This window comes from Sorex fumeus, unplaced genomic scaffold (assembly GCF_029834395.1).
Source record: "Sorex fumeus unplaced genomic scaffold, SorFum_2.1 ptg000101l, whole genome shotgun sequence".
Classification (NCBI taxonomy): Eukaryota; Metazoa; Chordata; class Mammalia; order Eulipotyphla; family Soricidae; genus Sorex; species Sorex fumeus.
The window spans coordinates 1,990,443-2,012,693 of record NW_026606158.1 but is presented as its reverse complement, the minus strand read 5'-3'; the positions used below and the strand labels follow the sequence as shown (position 1 = coordinate 2,012,693).

Here is a 22,251-nt window from a genome sequence, read left to right as displayed (position 1 = left end):
GCCCGGGCGCTGTTAAGTATAGTGGCAGTAGGACCTGAGTGTGTCTGAGAGTTTAAAATGTTCATGTTGGGGCCGGAGCGATAGTACAGGAGGGAGGGTGTTTGCCTTGCATGCAGCCGACCCGGTTCGATTCCCAGCATCCCATAGGGTGCCCCGAGCACCTCCAGGAGGGATTCCTGAGTGCAGAGTCAGGAGTAAGCCCAGTACATCGCCGGGCATAACCCAAAAAGAAAAAAAAAAAAGTTCATGTTAAATGAAGCAAGGAAGAAAGGAGGAGGAGGAGGAAGAGGAGGAGGAGGAGGAGGAAGAAGAAGAAGAGGAAGAGGAGGATAAACACAGGATGATATCACTCCTATGTGGTATTAAAAATAACTGATGAGGGAATGCAACCGTGTGTTAATATGGGAAGGGTGCCCTAATTAACCTTGGCCCCACAGTATAAAGAGGAAGAGGAAGGAGAGAGTGGAGGGAAGGGGGAGAAGAGACAGATAAGAAGCAACAAGGACTGGGTGAGGGGAGTCAGACACAAAGGGGGTGTGAAGGAATGACACAGCCAGATGATCCAAACCACAGGGTCAACAACACTGAAGCCAAGAGACCCAAACTTGAACGTCCGAACTGAGAAGGGGGCCTGTCAGGAGGGCAGGGAGGAGGGTGAGAGATATGACAGGGAGACAGGCATCTTGGCGGAGGGAAGTTGATGCTAGTGGTAGGACCAGTGCTGCAATCTCATCGGTCTCCGTCACTGGCCCACATTCCCAGCCCCAAGACTGTAAGTCTTTAATTTTATTCTGTTGGTCTTTGACATATATTTTGACCTTTGTCTTATCGGTCTAGTGTATGTTGTATGCCACGCTTGTTCCCTTCTGGGGTCTTCATAAATTATGCTTAGTGCGCTGGTGTGTGTCCATGCTCTCTCTCTTTCTCTCTCTTCCTCTCTCTCTCCTCTCTCTCCCCCTCTGTCTCCCTCCCTCTCTCCTTCCCCCTCTCTCCCCTTCTGTCCTCTTCCCTCTCTCCCTCTTTCCTCCTTCCTTCTCTCTCTCCCTCTCTCTCTCTCCCTCCCCCTCTCTCCTTTATCACTCCCTCCCTCTCTCCCTCCCCCTCTCTTTATCCCTCTCTCCCCCTCTTCCTCCCCTCCCTCCCTTTTTCTCCCTCTCTCCTCCTTCCCTTTCTCTCTCCTCTCCCTTCCTCTCTCACCCCCCACTCTCTCCTCTTCTCTCCTTACCATTGAACCTGCATGTTTAACTCACCGTATTATACCTGGTGACAAAAGAATAGTGTGGTGAGTGACCACACAGAAGCCCCCAGCCCCACCCCCAGCAGTCAAGGGGTGCTTGCTCCGGTCAGTGTCTGGCCTACTCTGGGTCAGCTCCATGCAGTGGCTGAAGCATCTCAGCCAATCTAGAGCAGTGAGTCTGCTTAAGCCATTTGTGAGGTGGTGTGCTAAAATATCCCTTGATACCAGAATATCACATCTGACTTAGACTGCAGGAGTTGATAATGCATTAAAAAAAAAAACTGAACTGTCTTTTGGAACCAACGTTTAAATAGGCAAGAGAGGAGGCATCAAAGGAAACCTCTTGGCTCTACACATCCCGCGGTTTGGTGAAAGGGTGGTGGATACTGGAAATGGCTCTTGATCCAAACCTCAGGGCCTTTGATTTGCCAAAGAGTGTGCCCTGTGCTAACTGTTCCACATGCCTTTGAGGCAATGTATTATCTTTTTGAATTGGAGTCTCATTAAAAGATACTTCTGGTTGGGGCTGGAGTGATAGCACAGCGGGGAGGGCATTTGCCTTGCATGGTACTGACCTGGGTTCAATCCCCGGCATCCCATATGGTCCCCCAAGCACCACCAGGAGTAATTTCTGACTGCAGAGCCAGGAGGAACCACTGATATTTCTGGGTGTGACCCAAAAAGAAAAAAAAGTCTTAGTTATTGGGGTCGGAGTGATTGTATAGCAAGTAGGGCATTTGGCTTACATGTGGCCTACCCGAGTTCGATCCCCGGCATTCCATAGGGTCCCCCGAGCACCACCAAGAGTAATTCCTGAGTGCAGAGCCAGGAGTAACCCCTAAGCATCACTGGGTGTGATCTAAAAAGCCAAAAAAACAAAAAAGATACTTCTGGCAAGGCCCTCCAAGTGTGGAGCTGGTTAGACTAGAACTTCCCAGGATGAGTAGGCTTTGGCACCCCCCAAAATCCCCCACAACTCAGAACCCACATCCCTGCCCTCCTCCTGTTCCCCTGCCCCATCTACATTGGCCTTTACTTCTCTGATTTCCAGGTTCCCAAATATACTAACCCCACCTCTCCCATTTCCCCTCATTCATTTTCCCTCCGCTTTCAGTTCTGGGATGAAATATCACTTCCTCCGGCCAGCCCTTTCTGGACTGGTCCCCAGAGGATCCCACCCAGCTCTTAATTTATGAAAGAAAAGAAGAGGGCCAGAGAGATACCCAAGGGAGGGTACTTGCCTTGCATGGAACTGACCCTGGTTCAATCCTGGGCACTAAATGTGGTCCCCCCCAAGCTTGGCCAAGAGTGATCCCTGAGCACAGAACCAGGAGTAAGCCCTGAGTGCTTCCAGAGTGGACACATGCACATACCCTCCGCCCCCCTCCAAGAAAAAGAAAAATGAAGGAAGGTAAACTCGGGGGCACACAGGTGGGCAGCACCAGGGGTCTCACTAGCCATCATTTTGCTATGCAGCCATTCCCCAAGGTTAAAACTCTTGGATGGCTCTGGACTTGAAATGAAGGTAGAGTTCTTGACTATTTGACTAGGCCCTCCGTCATCTGTCCTGTGTGTCTTCCTAGCATCTTCTCTCACTGATCCTCTCTTGGCCTCTATGTCTTGGTCGTAAGGAGGCATTTAAGGTCCTCTGTCTATTTGGGTCTCTAAAATCGTGAGAGTATCCCATGTACTTACTTCCTGGGCCCTTGGAGTCAGTGTCATATTCTCTCTCTCTCTCTCTCTCACTCTCTCTCTCTCTTTCTCTCTCCCTCTCTCTCTCCCTCACTCTCTCTTACTCTCTCTTCCTTTCTCCCTCTCCCCCCTCCTTGAATTATTGTGATATACACAGTCACAAAGTTGTTTCATGGTTGGGTTTCAGTCATACAATGTTCCAACACCCGTCCCTTCACACGTGTCCATTTCCCACCACCAATGTCCCCAGTTTCCCTCTTTCCACCCTCCCCACCTGCCCTCGGTCTCTACAGCAGGCATTTTTCTTTTCTTTCTCTCTCTCCCCGCCCTCTTTCTATTTGGGCATTCTGGTTTGCAATAAGGTAAAGGTAAGGTAAAGGCCCTCCCGTTGTTCGTCGATTTGCTCGAGCGGGCCCAGTAACGTCTCCATCATGAGACTTGTTGTTACTGTGTCTGGCATATCGAATACGTCACGGGGAGCTTGCCAGGCTCTGCCATGCGGGCGAGATACTCTCGGTAGCTTTGCCGGACTCTCCGAGAGGGGCGGAGGAATTGAACTCGGGTCAGCCATGTTGGCTGCGTGCAAGGCAAACGCTCTACCGCTGTGCTGTCGCTCCAGCCAATACGGGTGCTAAAAGATGATCATGTCTGTCCCTTTACCTGCTTTCAGCACACAGTTCTTGAGTGCAGATTTCCAACTCTCATTGACTATCATTGTCGTAGTGATCTCTTCTCTGTCCTAACTCCCCCCCCCCAACCCCCGCCAACACACAACCACACTCTTATGGCAAACTTCCAACCATGGACCCATCCTCCTGGCCACACCCATAGTCCAAATGGAGCGCCCAACTATCCTGTTCATTGTTTCTGTCCTAGTAGTCTAGTTCTTCCACTCCATTTGAAGGAAAGAGCGTTTAATTTCACTCTTCCAAGGTTATGTGTGGGATGCTCTTCTCTGCTGGACAGTATTCAGTTTCTCAAGCTGGGCAACTTGTTTTCACGGGTTTCACGTGCATTTTAATGCTATTACTTCCTTTCCCCAAGGGAAAAAATAAAACCCAAAGAAACAAACTCCAGCCTGGTGTAAAATAGGAAATGTATAATCTCCCAAGGAAACCGTGAGCTCCCATGAGTGGTAGCCAAGCAGTGCTGACCAATAAAGCAGTCCCGAGCTTCCCTGCACTGTTCACCACAACCTGCAGTGCATTGGGAGTCCTGGTTCTAAACTCTCATCTCTATTTTTATTCTGCTCGAAATCCAGCTTCTATTTATTTATTTATTTATTTTATGGGCTGGAGTGATAGCACAGTGGGTAGGGCATTTGCTTTGCAAGCGGCCAACATGGCCAACCCGAGTTCGATTCCTCCACCCCTCTCGGAGAGCCCAGAAAGCTCCCGAGAGTATCTCACTCACACGGCAAAGCCTGGCAAGCTACCCATGACATATTCGATATGCCAAACACAGTAACAATTGTCACAATGGATACACTACTGGGCCCACTCGAGCAAATCGATGAACAATGGGAGAATAGTGACAGTGACAGTGATTTATTTTATGTATTTATTTTTAAATTTTTTAATGAAACACCGTGAGATAGGCATCACCTTCCCCAACTGCAAGCTCTACTACAAAGCGGTAATAATTAAAACAGACTGGTACTGGAACAAAGGCAGAGGCGCAGACCAGTGGAACAGGGTCGAATATCCTTACTCACACCCTCAAACATATGATCCTCTAATCTTTGATAAGGGAGCAAGAAATGTGAAGTGGAGCAAGGAAAGCCTCTTTAAGAAATAGTGCTGGCAAAACTGGACAGCTACATGCAAAAAAAAAAAAATAAAAGGGGCTCAGATCTCTAACTAACATCATGTACAAAAGTCAGATCAAAATGGATTAAAGACCTCAACATCAGACCAGAATCCGTCAGGTACATTGAAGACAAGGTCGGCAAAACCCTCCACGACATTGAAGCTAAAGGTATCTTCAAAGATGACACGCCACTGGCCAAGCAAGTGGAAGCAGAGATAAACAAATGGGACAATCTTAAACTAAGAAGCTTCTGCACATCTAAAGAAACAATGACCAGAATACAAAGACAGTCTACAGATTGAGAAAGGATATTCGCCCAACACCCATCTGATAAGGGGTTAATATCAAGGATATGCAATCCAGCTTCTTATGCTTTCCATGTGGATGCACCGACTTCCTTTCGGAGGGTGGTGAGGGCCGGGGTGGGAGGGGTACCACATGTCCCCTTAACTCCGTATGCTTAATTCCTTCTCTTTATACTTCTGCAATTTTATTTCGTCCTTTTTTAAAAATTATTATTTAGGGGTCCACCTGGCCTGTGCTCAGGGCTTCCTTCTTGGCTCTGTGCTCAGGGACCATTCCTGGTAGGGCTCAGGGGACCCTATGTAGTTCCAGGGATGAAACTGGAGTTTGCTGTAGGCAGGGAATGCTCCTTACACCCTATACTATCTCTTTGGCCCCTCTGCCGTATAACTTCCTGTCTACTTATCTCTCTCAGGGCTGCAGTGATAGCACAGTGGTAGGGCGTTTGCCTTGCACGCGGTCGGCCTGGCTGAGCCGGGTTTGATTCCTCCGCCCCTCTCGGGAGAGCCTGGCAAGCTCCCAAGAGTATCTCTCCCACAGGGCAAAGCCTGGCAAGCTCCCCGTGACGTATTCGATATGCCAAACACAGTAACAACAAGTCTCACAATGGAGACGTTACTGGGCCCGCGCGAGCAAATCGATGAACAACAGGTGGACAGTGCCGACGGACAGTGACAGTGCTACTTATCTCTCATGCCCTCCCCTACCGGGCTTGGGAGACCGTATGGTGTTGAGGACTGATCCCAGCATGTTCGCGTGCAAAATGTGTGCTCCAACCCTTGGTGATGGCTCCCCACTCCCATAGATTAAGTGTGTGAACTTGGGTAATCGGGTGAATGAATGAATGAGTGAATGAATGAAAAATGAATGAGTGAATGAATGAATAAAATAAAATGAATAAAAGGGTTCTGTTTAGAATGAGTTTTCACTTAGGAGGGATCCAAGTAGCTCCAGGCAGGTTAACTCGGAAGGGCCCTTTAAATTAGCATGAGGAGATCTTTTATAAACACCTGACCTTTGGAACATGGCGGATAGCTGGTCCCCTCCTGACCCCACATGCTCCTGTGCCTGAGACTCTGACCTCCAGGTCCCAGTGCCCAGCTGTGCCTTGTGAATTATAATAGCAGCGGTAGGGAGGTCACTGGGCTCCTTCCTTTTGCATTTATTCATGAGTCAGGGCCCCCTGTACCTGTCTCTCTGGTTCAGAAATTGTAGGTCTGACATGCTTCCGATGTGCTGGCTTGTGCCTTCCGAGGGAAGTTTATTAAGTGACCTGACTTTCAAGCTCTGAGAAGACGGAGGCCTTGTCGGACACGCAGGCTGCTCTTGCTGGGATTTCATCTGAGGCGATGCAGACTTGGGGGTGGGGAGGTGGGTGGGGGGTGGACCGTGGCTCAGTTTCCAGTGGAGGGGACCAGGACTCAGGGTTCACAGCAGAGCAGGTGGAAGATGGGGATCCCCAGGCCATGGCTGGCAGATAGCTGTCCCCCTGCCATCACGCTGTCCCCACTGGCCTTGTGTATTTCCAGGATCAATTCCCAGACCAGGAGCTATCTGATGGATGGGGTGGGGTGAGTGGCCAGGGAAAGGGTGGCCGGTTCCTTGTGGCCAAATAATTCTGGTTCTCTCAGAGTTCCGAGGACACTGCGTGGACATTGTATTTCTCCATTTTGGATTTTTCTTTTCTTCTCTCTTGTTTTAAATTCCTTCTTTTCTTATTTTTTCTTTTCTTTTTTTTTTTTACCAAACTCAGTCAAAACTTTGAGAAAAGGAAGGGGAGGGGAGGGAAGCTGGGAATGGGATATCTTGAAGTAGAATTTCCGGGAAAGGTGGAAAGTCTCCTTTTACATTCTCCTTACTAGGGTTATGGCTTGGTGGAGCGATAGTACAACGGGTAGGGCGTTTGCCTTGCACGTGGCCAACCCGGGTTCGATTCCTCTGCCCCTTTCGGAGAACCTGGATAGATACCGAGAGTATCCTGCCCACGCGGCAGAGCCTGGCAAGCTCCCCGTGGCGTATTCAATATGCCAAAAACAGTAACAAGTCTCACAATGGAGACATTCCTGATGCCCACTCAAGCAAATGGATGGCTCGAGCAAATCGATGAACAATGGGAGGACAGTGCTACAGTGCTTCAGGGTTATGGCTGAGCAGTCTGTATTGGACATAAGGCATGCAAGACAGGATGATAAAGGGAGTTGGGGAAGAGCAGGATGTTTGAAAAGATGGATTGATCGATTGATTCATTCATTGATTAGTTTCTCAAGACCCGGATACAGAGCCTAGCTTTTTTCCTCAGAAAGTTTTCTCCAGGACTATTCTTTCTCATCTCACACTGCCCATTCTCCTCTGTCGCAAGATCATCCCCCCACCCCTCATTAGAAGGGGACTCCAGCAATTCCAGGAGTCACAGGGGATGAGGTCATCCTCCCGAACCACTTACCGCTGAGGGGGTCAGAGACGTGAGTCACGGGTGGAGCAATTCGTCCTGAAGGGGTGAGTTAGCTCATGGCCCGCTGTCCAGGTTGGGCAGAACGTGTGTTCTGGGCCACAGGAGCATCTGGAAGTTAAGGGAGTTCGAGGATCCAAGAGAGAAGTTGCACCAATGCATTTGGAGACTCCTGTCTTGCCCATGTCTCGACTTAGTCACTTCCACAGATGGGTTAAATATCCCACGGCAGAGAGCGACAGCTGCCATCAGACCAGCCATGTCCAATGTGTCTTCTCTTAGGAAAAGCACAGTCAGGCCTCATTCCCATCACGTCCCCCCCTCCCATCCCTCCCCCATCCTTCCCTCAGCCTTTCCCAGCACCCTGCAAGACTCACACATTATGTGCTGAAAGTAGACTATGGGCCAAACATGATGGCACTCATTACCTGTTTCACAAACTATAATACCCAAAAGGAGATAGAGAGAGAGAGAGAGAGAGAGAGAGAGAGAGAGAGAGAGAGAGAGAGAGGCGCAGGGGTGGGGGGCGATGGGGTGGGGATGGCAGGAGGGATACTGGGAACATTGGTGGTGGAGAATGGGCACTGGTGGAGGGATGGGGACTTGACCATTGCACTCGACTAAAGCGTAATCATGAAAGTGTGTAAGTCTGTAATTTTATCTCACAGGGATTCATTAAAAAAATTTTAAAAAAAAAGACTTATGCATTAGGGGGCCTGAGAGGTCATGTAGAGAATAATACACTTGCCTTACACATGGCCTACTTGACTTCAATCCCCAGCACCTGAGGGGCCCCTGAGCACCTCCAGGAGTGACCCCGAGGCACGGAGCCTGGTGTCAGCCCTGAGCACCGCTAGGCATGCCCGGCTACAAAACAAGCAAAAAAAAAAATGTATGTTCACCCTTGCCCCGAAGGATACAAAAGCTTGTTCACTGTACGTGGGAAAGGGTGTTCCCATCCTTTGCTGGTGTCAGCTCAGCTGGTAACCCCGCTGTTTCTTTCTTGGCAAGGTGGCAGGAAGAAGCTTCTCTGATCTTCAGCTGCCCCCACCTGCCTTTGAAGACCTTGTGGGGCACAGCCTGGGGTGTGAGTGTCTGCAGAAACTCAACTCTACTGGCAGGTCTCTTGTGGAAGGGGAGATTATTTCTTGGGGCATTTGCCTTGCACGAGGCCAACCTGGGTTCGATTCCTCCATCCCTCTTGGAGAGCCCGGCAAGCTACCAAGATTATCCCGTCTGCACAGCAGAGCCTGGCAAGCTCCCCGTGGCATATTCGATATGTCAAACACAGTCACAACAAGTCTCACAATGGAGACATTACTGGTGCCCGCTTGAGCAAATTGATGAACAACAGGAGGACAGTGCTACAGTGCTATTAGTGAATCACTGTGAGGTATAGTTACAAACTTATGAACTTTCGTATTTCAGTCTTACAATAATCGTTTACCCATCTCCCCAGCAGTGCCCATTCTCCTCCACCAATGTTCCCAGTATCCTTCCCACCATCCCCACCCCATCCCCCCTCCCCACCCTACCTCTGTGGCAGGGTATTCTCTTTTGTTCTCTCTCCTTTGGGGTGTTGTAGTTTGCAATAGAGGCATTGAGTGGCCATCATGTTCAGTCAATAGTCTACTTTCGGCACACATCTTTCAGCCCGAATGGATCCTAACATCCTTTACTTGGGGTGAGATTATTTCTAAGTACCTTCTAACACCGCGAACCAGGGCTGTGCCAGTCCACGTGTTGGACCCGAGTTTCGCATCCCCAATTGCAGGGGACCAAGTTCATACACAATAACGCAAAAGCACTGTCTGTAGTACTGTCCTCCCATTGTTCATCTATTTGCTCAAGTGGGTCCAGTAACGTCTCCATTGTGAGACTTGTTGTTACTGTGTTTGGCATATCGAATAGGTCATGGGGAGCTTGCCAGGCTTTGCCCTGCGGGCGAGACTTTTGGTAGCTTGTTGGGCTCTCCAAGAGGGGCGGAGGAATCGAACTTGGGTCGACCGTGTGCAAGGCAAATGCCCTACCACTGTGCTATCACTCCAGCCCACGCAAAAGCAAAGGAACGTTATTGCTAACCCGGGCCAGCGGTAGCCCGAGCTAGGGTCCAAGTCTCATCCAACGCAGTGGACTCCAACTCCAAATCACAAGCAGTTTCTATAGGGTTCAGAGTTAAGAAGCAATTTATATACTGGTCTATTTTTAGCATTGGCCCTGTTACAACAGTGGTCAGCAATTAGGCAATGGTTAGTAACCGTTTCTAAGAAGGGTACAGTGACCCCTCTTGACCAGCCAGACCCGACTGCCCAGTTCCTTATCTAGGCAAATTACTCAACTGGGAGTTTTCCAGAAACTGCAAATCCTGCTTTGGGGAAAGAGAATCTGAGGTCCTAGTTGAGACTTCAGGTTAGCTGCAGCTTGTCATGGCCTCAGTTTCACCCTCACACACGCTGCCAAGTGGAGAAACAGCCATAAAGGTGGTGCTGGGAGCAAGGCCTGGGACCTTTTGGAACAGAAGGGAACCCTCCTTCCTGCTTCCGGTTCTGCCCCCGTCTTCCCCACACAAGGGGTCAGGGGATCCCCGTGAGTCCCCTGTGCCCCTGTCTCCAGTGGGTGGTCCACATCTCTCTTGAGCACTCCAGGGCTGGAGAAGTAACTCCATGGGCTGAGCATACTCTTTGCCTGCAGGAGACCCAGGCTCATTAGCCCCAAACTGAAAAGAAAACAATAAAATAAAACTATATCTGTTCACATGGAAGGAACCAGGGGCTGAAACCCCCCCCACCCAAGAAGCCTGCAATGGTCCCCCTCACCCCCACCTGGGGAAGGATGATTGATGGTCTCTGAGTCCTCTGAGGGGTTTCTTTCAACGCCAGTACCCTTGGCTTCTGGGAAGAGTGATTCCATCCTTCTAGAGGGAAAAAAAAAATGGTAAGAAGAACTTTTCCCCAGCTCTTATCTCCCACTCAGCGTGGTAAGCTGCGGATCCCCAGTGCATTATCTCCTTTATTCTTCCCAAGATTGCTTCAAGGTTAGTCCTCAAAGAGTCTTAACTCCCCTCCACTTCAAACGTAGCCAGTAACCAAGTCCTGAAGCATAGTCCCCCTGCTCAGCGCCCCCCAACACACACACACACACACACACACACACACACACACACACACACACACGCATACATGCACCCAGGCACTGGGCAGACCAACTACATCCCATCCCCCACCCCAGTACCCCAGTGCAGTGCTGTTTCTTTTCTTTTCCTTTTTTTTTTTAAATAATTTTTTTATTAATGAAACACCATGAGGTATAGTTACCGACTTACAAACTTTAGTGCTTGCGTTTCAGTCACACAAAGATCGAGTACCCATTCCTCCACCAGTGCCCATTCTCCACCACCCGTGATTCCAGTATGCCTCCCACCACCCCCACCCCATCCCCCCTGCCTCTGTGGCAGGGCATTCCCTTTTGCTCTCTCCTTTTGGGTGTTGTGGTTTGTAATAGTGGTATTAAGTGGCCATCATGTTCAGTCTGGGCTGGAGCCATAGCACAGCAGGTAGGGTATTTGCCTTGCATGCGGCCAACCCGGGTTCGATTCCTTCATCCCTCTCGGAGAGCCCAGCAAGCTACTGAGAGTATCCCATCCGCACAGCAGAGCTGGCAAGCTCCCCGTGACATATTCGATATGCCAAACACAGTAACAACAAGTCTTACAATGCAGACGTTACTGGACCCGCTCGAGCAAATTGATGAACAACGGAGGACAGTGCTACATGCTACAAATTCGGTCTGTAGTCTCATTTCAGTACTGTTTCTTTTCGCCGCATCAAATGAATCTTGGGCTTTGCCAAAGTCACCTCAGTAGATGACCAAGGCTCTGCTCCTGTGTCTTGACCGTCCCGCGAAATTCACCTTCTCGCTAGGAAGCACTGCGCGTTTCTGTTCACAAACAACAGCGAGGATGGCTTAAGTGTTTTGGAACAACGGCATGAAAGCAAACGCATTGAAGTAGCCATTGGATTAAATGTAAGCAAAGAAAGGCTGAAAACGGGGTTTGGGTTTGGGATCGAGTGAAACTACTCTCACTCCCTCACAGATTTCTTTCCGGTTTCTGCTCCTCCTTTCAAAAGGGACCCAAAGCTATAAGCATTTGGTGGGGTTTTTTTTTTTTTTTTGGCTTTTTTCATTTTCTTTCTTACAGTTGAAGCAGGAAAGGTAAGAATTGCACTCAGTGGGCACACGCGGGCAGGAAGGACCTTAGCCCCCTGTCCAAGGATTAGCCCATGGGAGCCCGTTCATATGCTATAAATGGAAATAATATGTTCGCAGCCCATCCATCATTCTGACGGGGCTGAGTAGAAGATGCCTGCAGGATCCTAATCCCCGTTCCATGATGGGGTTGCTGGAGTGCTAGGAGGGACCCGGGGGGAAGAGCACCAGGGACCTTCAGGATATATTATTTTTGTATCCTCTACGTTGCTGCTTCTGTTCAGAGCGAACATTCCTCCAGATTTTCTATCCGGGGACTGGCGGTGAGCACCGAGGCGGTAGACCAGAGGGTTTTCCGCCTTTCTATGCCCGCAGATGGTTGTTTTGGCGTGACCTTGGTCTTCCCTATCATAGTTGGTTCTGTGCCTACGTCGATGCGTGGGGTAAGGTTTGGGGCATCTTCGATGTCCCCCGTCCCACGAAGGATGCTCTTCACGTGAGACTTCCAGGACCTCTGGCTTGCCCATTGCTCCGTACCTTCCTTCTCGCGAGCCGAGATAGAGGACATAACGGAGGAGTCCTCCGAGGCTTGGCATTCAGACGCTGTTCATGATCCCTTTTCTCCTCGGGGCTGAAGCTTCTTCGAGGACAGGTGCAGAGACTGAAAAGTGTCGGGGATGCTCAAGGAGGCTGGGAAGCCTTCTGTTTGGAGAAAGGAACAGAATAAACCACCGGGCAGGGCAAGGCAGGTGTGCGCCTGTGCCAGGCTGTCAGACTTACTCTGACACTCGGATCTGGAGAGAGAGAGAGAGAGACAGAGAGAGAGAGACAGAGAGAGAGAGACAGGGACAGAGACAGAGACAGAGAGACAGAGAGAGGAGGGGGAGAAAAAGGAGATAGAAGAGAAAGAAAGAAGAGACAGGGAGGGAGGAGGAGAGAGAGGGAGGGAGGGAGCGAGGGAGGGAGAGAGATCTCTTCCTGCAGCTCTGGATTTTGACAGATGGCATATTTGGGGATATGGAGTTTGCTTTTGCTGAATATCGGGCTTGATTGGGGTGGAGAAGCACATGCACAGCGCGGAGGCGCATGGGGGCTGGAGCCTCACCCCACCCCTCCGTTCCCCCCCTCCCCATCCTGAGCCCTACACAATCAGGAAGTACATTCCCCCATTGTGACTGGGAGGGAAATGCGCTTTGCATATGCAAATGCCCGCCCCAAGTTTCACTTAATAATTATCAGCTGGAGATGATGCTATTGATGATCCAGCAGCTGAAGCTACTCATCATGGAGGGGGAGAGAGAGAGAGAGAGAGAGAGAGAGAGAGAGAGAGAGAGAGAGAGAGAGAGAGAGAGAGAGTTAACCCTTTCGAGGCCTGGGAATATTGTCAGGAGTCTTCGGAATACCCCAAGAGCCCCAGAGATTGGGAAGAAAGGTTTAATTCTCAACCACCACCGAACAAACTACTTCTTCAAGGCTTCCTTTCTAGCGTGTGGCCAGTCAACGGGTCCTCCTGATCCCTTTCATCTGTCGGTGCCCCTTCCTGCTGCTCCATCTCCTCTCTGTGTCAGAGGCCACATGGACAGAATTAGACCCCTGTCTGAGCAGCAGGGCTGCCCATAGCGCGCTCTCTCTCTGCAGAGAATGTCCTTTAGACCCCCCCCTCCCAGCCCACCCCCTGCAGTGGCCATCCCTGCCCACACAGCTGACAGCATCCTTTCAAAGGACACGGGCTCCCCAAGACATCCCTGGGCTCTCCTCCTTCCTCTTTCTCCTTTTCTTTCTTCTGTGTGAGCCTTGCCCTCTGAAGAGCACCAGCGTCAGTCCCTGTGGTGGGGCCGCGGCTTCCGTTATTGTGCCATGCTGGGGTCCTTCGTCTAAGGTTTGGTGCGAATTCTCCTGCCCATCATTTTTTTTCCCCCCTGCAGGAAGTTTCATACTCTCTCAACTGCAACTCCCCTATTTCTTGTCCCTCCGATATGGGATATGGTCCCTGCAGGGTGTCCCCTGCTTGTCTAATGGGAATGGCAGCTGGATTTCCTGGCAAGAGCTTCACAGAGGCAAAAGACACAATGAAACAACTGTGGTTTGGTTTGGGGGGAGAGGCGTGTGCAGGGAGGGGCATGGGGTGTTCATTGAGGAGGAGTTCATTTAGCTAGGTGGGCTTTTCCAATTATGTTTAATTTTCCTTTTCGGTCATACCCAGTGATGCTTAGGGGTTATTCCTGGCTCTGCACTCCGGAATTACTCCTGGCAGTGCTCGGGGGACCATATGGCATGCTGGGGATCCAACCCGGTTTGGCCAGGTGCAAGGCGAACGCCCTTCCCGCTGTACTATCACTCCAGCCCTCGTTTATGGTTTTTTTTTTTTTTTAGTAACTCTTAGCAGGGGATTTAAATTGAAAGTGCTTCTCATTTCTTTCTTCTTGATTTTCCCGGCACTGGGGATTGAACTTGGGGTCCCACACACACAAGGCAGATGCTCTCCTGAGTTCCATCCCCAACCCTGCTGGTTCCTTTGTGAAATGGGGCTTCTAAGCCCTACCTTGGTCCAAGAACTGGGGCTTCTATATAAGATGACCGGTGACCCTCGGCCAATGGGAGGGTGAGTGCAGTGCCAGGACTGTGGTCATCATTGGGAGCCCAGTTCCCCGTGTCCTTGCCGTGATGACTCATCAGCTTCTTCAGTGCCTGCTATGTGCTGGGTCTTTGAGCCTGGCCATTGAAGGTGGATGAAGGTCATAGGAGACTTTACCACTGAGCTTGTGTTCTAGCAGGGAGCAAAGAGGTTTTATAGCTGTGATGTGTGTCACAGAGAGTAGTAAACCAAAGAAATGGGGGAGAGAGGTATTGGGGCTAAAGGAAGAGTACTTGTGCCCAGTGATGCTCAGGAAGCCCTAGGATCCCACCCCACCCCCCCACCCCCGATCAGTGATGGTTAGCTAATTAGACTGGAAATTCAATGCGACAGCCTGAGAATGTGGTGGTCTTTGGGCCCCCTTGTTGCCGGGCAGGTGGTTTACCTGGGCTACCCTAGTGGTGCTCAGATACCTCTGGGGTTCCACCCAGAGGTGCTTGGGGGGCTCTAAGACTGCTCAGCAGTCCACACTCTCTCAATTCAAACTCCCCTATTTCTTGTCCCTCTGATATGGTCACTGCAGGATGACTTGAACTGGGGTCAGCTGCACGCAAGGCATTCCCTTGCAAGGTGTGTACAGGGGATAGTGCAGTACCCCTGGACCATCTCTCTGGCCGCAGGAGAGGGCTTTTGAGACAGGTTTATAGACCCCCCCCCTCTCTGAGAAATGCTGTGTAAGCAGATTAAAGGGGTGAAAGCAAGCCTGAAGGTTGGAAGACTGCTTGATGTCTTTCCAGAAGCATCTAGAAGGTCAGAGTTGATAGGGACTGAGGTCGCAAAGAGCCGTGTGTTCCACTGCCAGAAAGGAAACCGGTGAGAGACTTAATGGGACATCGTCATCTGCCACACGGGGCTTGGGGGCTTCAGTGTAACAGGAAGCCACAGCCGTGAGGCTTGAGCAAGACCTTGGTGGGAACTGATTCTTTCTAACAGCTGACACCTGGATGCTGAATGCTGATGCCCAGCGGGGTAGCCAGTTCAGTACGTGTTACCTGAGACCAGGTTAGACCTGGTGGGGCCTGGGACTGGATTGCTGATAGGGAACATTTGTCTTCGGGGTGGCCTGGGAGGACAGAACCAACATTCACAGATTTGTTGTCATTGCTGATGCGGTTTGCATTGGCCTTGATTTGTTGGGTTTTTTTTTTTTTTTTGCTTTTTGGGGTCACACCCGGCAATGCAATGCACAGGGGTTCCTCCTGGCTCTGCACTCAGGAATTACTCCTGGCGGTGCTTGGGAGACCCTATGGGATGCTGGGAATTGAACCCGGTCAACCGAGTGCAAGGCAAACGCCCTACCTGCAGTGCTATCGCACCAGCCCCCGCGTTGGCCTTGAGAGAAGCAATCCAAGCCCCGTGTTTTAGGCCCACACACCAGAAGCAATAGTGATGCCGGTTACCAAAGAGGGGAGCAGAAGATTTTGGAGGGGGAGGATGCCTGGACCTCAGGTGGCTCCTGAGTCATCGGCTCTTTCCACAAGCCGCATGCGTGAGCAGACGCCCGAGGCTCACAGTTGATCAGAATCACTCCGCGTGCTGGGGCTTCAGAGAGATTGCCGTCTTCACTAGCAAGGGGTTGACCCCAAACGGAGGTGGAGGGAGTTGAGCATGGCTGTGGGAAGCAAAGCACAAAGAGCTGTCACAAAGGCAGTGGTCAGAGCTACTCTCTTAGGACTCAGGAAATCCAGAGATAGAGACGTACATGGGCCAAGTCACACAGTGTGAATTGTGAATTGGAGGAGAAGGGATATTTTTGCCAGAGAGTGGAGAGTTGATGGTTCTGCACCAGGTCCTAATGCTTGAATGGGAAGTGGCTCAGAGCCATAGTATTTATTCCCAGGGAAACAGTACGGAGATTCCAATAACAATAATGATGCTAATGATGGTAGAGGTCCCAGATGACCCAGTGATTCCACTTCTTGGCATGTGCCCCCGAAGCCAGAAAGCATTCATTCAAAGAGCTCTATGCACACCTCTGTTCATGGCAACTCTTAGGACAATCGCCAGGACATGGAAACAACCCACTGGTCCAACAAGAATGGGCAGAGAAGGTGTGGCATGGATGCACGATGGAATACTATGCAGCCTTAAAGATGAAACCATGCTGCTGGCTGCAATATGGATGAAATTGTAGGGTGTCATAAGTGAAGTAAATGAAATGAAGATGAATAATACCTTTTTCTCTCACTCATCGTGGAATAGAGACAACACAAGGGAATAGGCAGAATCAAATAATGACAAACTACTGGCCTTGGATGACAGTACTCAGAATACCAAGAAGTGGAGGGAAAGAGAAATGAAGACATTTCTTTACTAGAGGTGACCTGGGGTCAGGCATCAGGTGTCTTTTGAGCAGTTTATTGTGGGGAGGGGTTTGCAGTGACTTTGTACACCACAAACACCAGCACCATTAACTTTTTTTTTTAATTTTTATTAGTGAAACACCATGAGGTACAGTTGTAGACTTACAAATTTTTGTGCTTGGATTTCGGTCATACCATGATCAAACACCCATTCCTCCACCAGTGCCCATTTTCCACCACCAAGGATAATATCCCTCCCCCGCCATTCCCCCCATCCCCCCCTGCCACTGTGACAGGGCATTTCCTTTTGTTTTCTCTCTCCTTTTGGGTGTTGTGATCAGCAAAAGAGGCATTGAGTGGCAAACATGTTCAGTCCAGTCCACTTTCAACCTGCATCTCCCCTCCTGGGAGGATCCTCCAAACACCCTCCATTTGGCAGCACCATTAACTTTAACACTATTTGTTTCCCTGTTACCTACCTATAATATTTTAATCCAAACAAAATAAACCATTCCAGTGACCAGTTTGCCAGTTAACATAGGGCTTCGGAGGTACTCACTGGGGATGTTCTGGCTTCTCCAGGTTCTCTTTCAGAGCCAGAAGAGGAAACCAGAAGGCAGGAGATTTTCCTAGCGATTCCAGGAAGTTCAGACTAGACAAGCTTGAGCTCAAAACCTTGGTTCCTCTTGATGAATCCACTTCTTCATTCCCATCCTGTCCATGGCCTCTGAGGTCACTCAGAAAACTTGGGTCGGCCTCTGTTCTAGAAAGACTTCTACTCTTGGGGGCCTTTTCCTGGGGGTCTGCACCATCAAGGCATCACTCGGAACTCGTGTGTCTGGGCAGACTGGCTTTCCCCAAGCCCATGCAAGTGCTCAACTTGCCCAAGGTTTGCTCCACCAGTGACTTGAGTTTCGGGTTCCTAGTGAGACATCACTGACAGAGAGACAGAGACAAGTAAAAGTGAAGGAAATTGAAGTTTATCGGGGTGCACTCTTGGGCGGAACTGTGTAAATCTCTGGCTGGGGTAGACCTGCATAGTGGGAGAAGCTAAGAGGGATTTTTCAGTTGTCTTGGACGGGAAAAGGGAACAGAGACTAGTAGGACCAGTGAGCTTGGTCTGGCCTTCTGTTATCTGTAGGGAGTGGATGCAAGGAAGCATGGAATGCAGCCTGGTGGCTTCTTGCCACCAGGTGGGCCATGAGTCCTACCTTCTATGCCGGGGGCAGGATGATCTCCATTCCTGGAATGTTGTTATCTCATCAGCCAACTGCCACTTGGTCCCGGTCACCATTTCTCTGAGCAAAACTTACACTTAGTTTTCTTCTCATTTGTATGACCCTGTTGGGAGCACTCTATAAAAAATATTATCCATAACTTGTCACTTGTCATCCCGTTGTTCATCCATTTGCTCAAGTGGACACCAGTAACGTCTCCATTCATCTCCATCGCGTGCTGGTGTGGTCCAATGGTGTTTGCTCGCTCCAGGAGCACGAAGAACAACATCAAGCCACATTATTGTTACTGTTTTTGGCATAGCAAATACATCATAGGTAGCTTGCCAGGTTCTGCCGTGTGGGCGGGATACCCCCAGTAGCTTGCCGGGCTCTATGAGAGGGAAGGAGGTTTTTGGGGTAGAACTAGAACAATAACCCCGGGACTACAAAATTGCCAGAAAATAGCAATCTAGCCACCGTTGGTATGGCCGGTATTGTTTGATAGGTATTGGCACTGTATTTTACCCAACACCTTCTCTTGCTCTTGGTACTGTCTTATCTTTGCCAAGTACTCATCCCAATCAAGTGCTATTTCAGTCCAGCGGAGTTACTGATAAAAATCTCCTATGCCTCTTCCCTTCCTAAGCTATCCCCTTGAAACCTCATTCTTCATTTCAGATTTTCTCTTAAGGGACTGTTTGGATATGACAGAAAAGGATGAAAGGGGTGGGCCGATAAGACTTTTTCTCTTCCGCCTCTTCCCCCACCGCTTCACGTGTTTCAGTAGAGCTAGTCTTGGGAATCAGAATAGAAGTTTCAGTAAGTCAAGCTGATAAGGGGGGTTGGAGCCTGTGATGAGGGGAACCGGAGAGAGGGAACGGGAGGGTAATCATCCATCGGCAAGGGAACGCTCGGGCAGGCTGCCGCTTGCTTTATCTTGTTTTTAATTTACAATTGAGCTGAGAATGATAACATCAATTTAGGTGACGTCGCAGTTGACAGGAAAAGGAGGCGATTGAAGGAATCAGCCACATTCACAAAAGTGCTTCCTGTCTTTTTTTTGAAATGTGCTGGAATACTCTTTATGGCAGCTACCTCCCGGGGGTTGGCCCTGGCACCATTACGGATGTTAACGGATATAAATGATCACCTCCTCCTGTAGAGGTCTCTGCTGGGCTCCCTTTCTTTTCAGGGTCTCCTTCACTTTCACTGAATCTTGCCCACCTCAGCCAGATCAGGGTTCTCCTAACATAGCAGCAGCACACGCAGAGTCAGACACAGAAAGGGTGCTTTGCGTGAAGGGTCTCTGTCTCAGTGCCAGGGGACTGTTGGACAAGAGATAAGGTCTGCCCAAAAGGGCAGGGGGGGGAGAGACAGAGAGACAGAGACAGAGAGAAAGAGAGAGAGAGAGCGCGCCTGCCATAGAGACAGGGAGACAGGTGGAGGGGGGGGTCACAGGAGAGAAACTGGGGACATTGGTGATGGGAAATGTACACTGGTGAAGTGATGGGTACTGCAACACTGTATGGCTGAAACCCAATCGTCAACAGCTTTGTAACTGTGTCTCTCACAGTGATTCTATGAGAGAGAGAGAGAGAGAGAGAGAGAGAGAGAGAGAGAGATGGGGGTGAAGTCTGGAGAGAGAGAGATGGGGGTGAAGTCTGACAGAAGATCCAGAAAAGATGGTGCAAATTCAGTCTGTCCTCCCAGCTCCCAGATGCTAAAGCACTGTATTTCGGCGAAACCCAATCGTCTACAGCTTTGTAACTGTGTCACAGTGATTCTGTGAGAGAGAGAGAGAAAGAGAGAGAGAGAGAGAGAGAGGTGAAGTCTGACAGAGGATCCAGAAAAGACGATGCAAATTCAACCTGTCCTCCCAGCTCCCAGATGCTAAAGCACTGTATTTCTAAAGCACTGTCCTCCCATTGTTCATCGATTTGCTTGAGTGGGCACTAGTAACATCTCTATTGTGAGACTTCTTGTTACTGTTTTTGGCATATCGAATACATCACAGGTAGCTTGCTAGACTCTGCCGTGCAGGTGCGATACTCTCGGTAGCTTGCCGGGCTCTCTGAGAGGGCTGGAGGAATCGAACTGAGGTCGGCCCGGGTCAGCCTCGTGCAAGGCAAATGCTCTACCCACTGTGCTATCACTCCAGCCCGATGCTAAGACCTCCTTAAACACACCAGAGGTGTGTTAGCTGGAGAGATAGCACAGCAGGGAGGGCACTTGCCTTGCACATGGCTGACTTGGGTTCAATCTCCATCATCCCACAGGATCCCTTGAACCCACAAGGAGTAATTCCTGAGAGCAGAGCCAGGAGTAACCCCCGAGCACCACTGGGTGTGGCCTCCAAACCAAAACCAAACCAAAAACTACCAGAGATAGGGACCTCCAAGCTGTGTTAGTCTTCACCTGAGCGCAGCCACCACAGAGTATGAGGACGTTTGTTGCCTTTTGGGACAGGCGGAATTTTAGGAAGAATGGTCAGAACAGCAACCCAACCAAACTCCTGGGCGCCAAGCAGGAAGATGATGTTCACCTGGTCATAATGTCTATATTCCCTCTCCCACTTTCAGTTACTCGGTGTTTAGGAGAGAACCATCATCCTCCAAACCCAGAGAAGGCCGTCCCAACCCCTAGGGGCCATCTGCCAGGACCCCTCCCCAGAGTTCTGGGAGAGCAGAGCCCTATGCTGGAGATTGACACAGAACAAATGGTCTTTCCCCATCCATTTGAATTCCATCCTGACATTCTAGCCCTGAAATAAGGCACTGTGAAGCCCTGGGGATGGAGCTCAGGTGTTGCTGATTTGCCAGGACCCCTGAGTCAGCTGCCGTCCACCCTTCAAATCCTTCATTCATCTGTAATCTGATGCAGACAATATTGTCAGCCTTCCCTGTTGCATTTGTTTATTTCTAGGTTTGGTTTGTTTTTATTTGGTTTTCTGCTTTTTGGGTCACACCCTGCAATGCACAGGGGTTACTCCTGGCTCTGCACTCAGGAATTACTCCTGGCCGTGCTCAGGGACCATATGGGATCCTGGGAATCAAACCCGGGTCAGCCATGTGCAAGGCAAACGCCCTACCCGCTGTGCTATCGCTCCATCCCCTGCTTTGGTTATTTTTATATTTTACTGGGCAGCGGGGGTGGGGGTGGGGATGATGAACCACATTCATGGTGCTCGGGTCTGACTCCTGGCTCTGTGCTCAGGGGATTAACTCCTGCCTGGTCTTGGAAGACCCTCCCATCTGTTCATTTCCTTGGTTGGTTTGGGGCCCAGACTTGGCAGTGTTGTCAGCACAGCTTGGGTACCATGAGGTCCCGAGGAAGCAACCCTGCTTCCTGACATACAAAACATGTCCGCAGCCCACAATGCCACCCCTCTGACCCAACCCTTCCCCAACTGAAAAGCTCCACAGTGATCCTTTCTGTCACCAGGTATGACACCTGGATTTGTATGGCAAGCTTGGGCTCACATCTTTTATAAAAGGAGACTTTCTGATATCTTTAGTGTGACTCATACAGCAATTTGAGAACTTCGCTAAAGAATTGTCCCCATGACTCCTCTGATTCGAACATGATTTCCATTACAGGGGGGGGAAGAATACACCAACACCTCAAACCTCATTAAAAACTTTTTGACTGTAAAATATGATTCTCCCCAGCACCTTTGACTCACTACTCTTAGAACATGTTAGTGGGGTTTTATGCAGTGGGATTGTAAATATGAATATTTCATATACCAGAACACATTTTATGACTGTTTGAAAAAAAATTAGTTATGGGAGAAAAAATACATGGGAAATGTTTCATCTTGAGCGATCCCGAAGAGAAATTGAAGAAGAAATCCTAGAGGGCTTCTGAGTCTGCGTGTGCAGTCAAGTGCCAGGTTAAATACTGGTGACAACACCAGGGTTGTGCTTTGCAAGCGATGAGATTTTTTACAGTTACTCAGCTTTTCATTTGGATGGTTCTGTCTGTGCTCTGGAGCTCTTGTTCAACTGGTGTGTGTGTGTGTGTGTGTGTGTGTGTGTGTGTGTGTGTGTGTGTGTGAAATGCCACTTGCCAGGGCATGTGGCATGCCAGGGGAGAAACACTAGAGAGACCACCTTCGCACACATCGGCCATTGGAGACCACTATAAGTACTGTGTGTTTGAAATTACACACAAAAAAGTGATTGAGGTTCATAGGTTAATAACCACAGAGGTGGTTGAAGATAATGGGGAGGGGCATGGTTTGTGCCTGAGTTGTGAAGATCATGCTCTTCCAATGTAGCTAATCCTTAAGAATTGAGAATGGGGGGCTTGAGCGATAGCACAACGGGTAGGGCGTTTGCCTTGCACGTGGCCACCCTGGGTTCGATTCCCAGCATCCCATATGGTCCCCCAAGCACCAC

General features: G+C 49.9%; 1 protein-coding gene across 1 annotated transcript in view; it reads left to right on the top strand.

Moving 5' to 3' along the window:
* Positions 1-22,251, top strand: part of LARGE1 (LARGE xylosyl- and glucuronyltransferase 1) — a 383,597-nt gene that overhangs the window by 62,008 nt on the left and 299,338 nt on the right. The window lies entirely within an intron of this gene.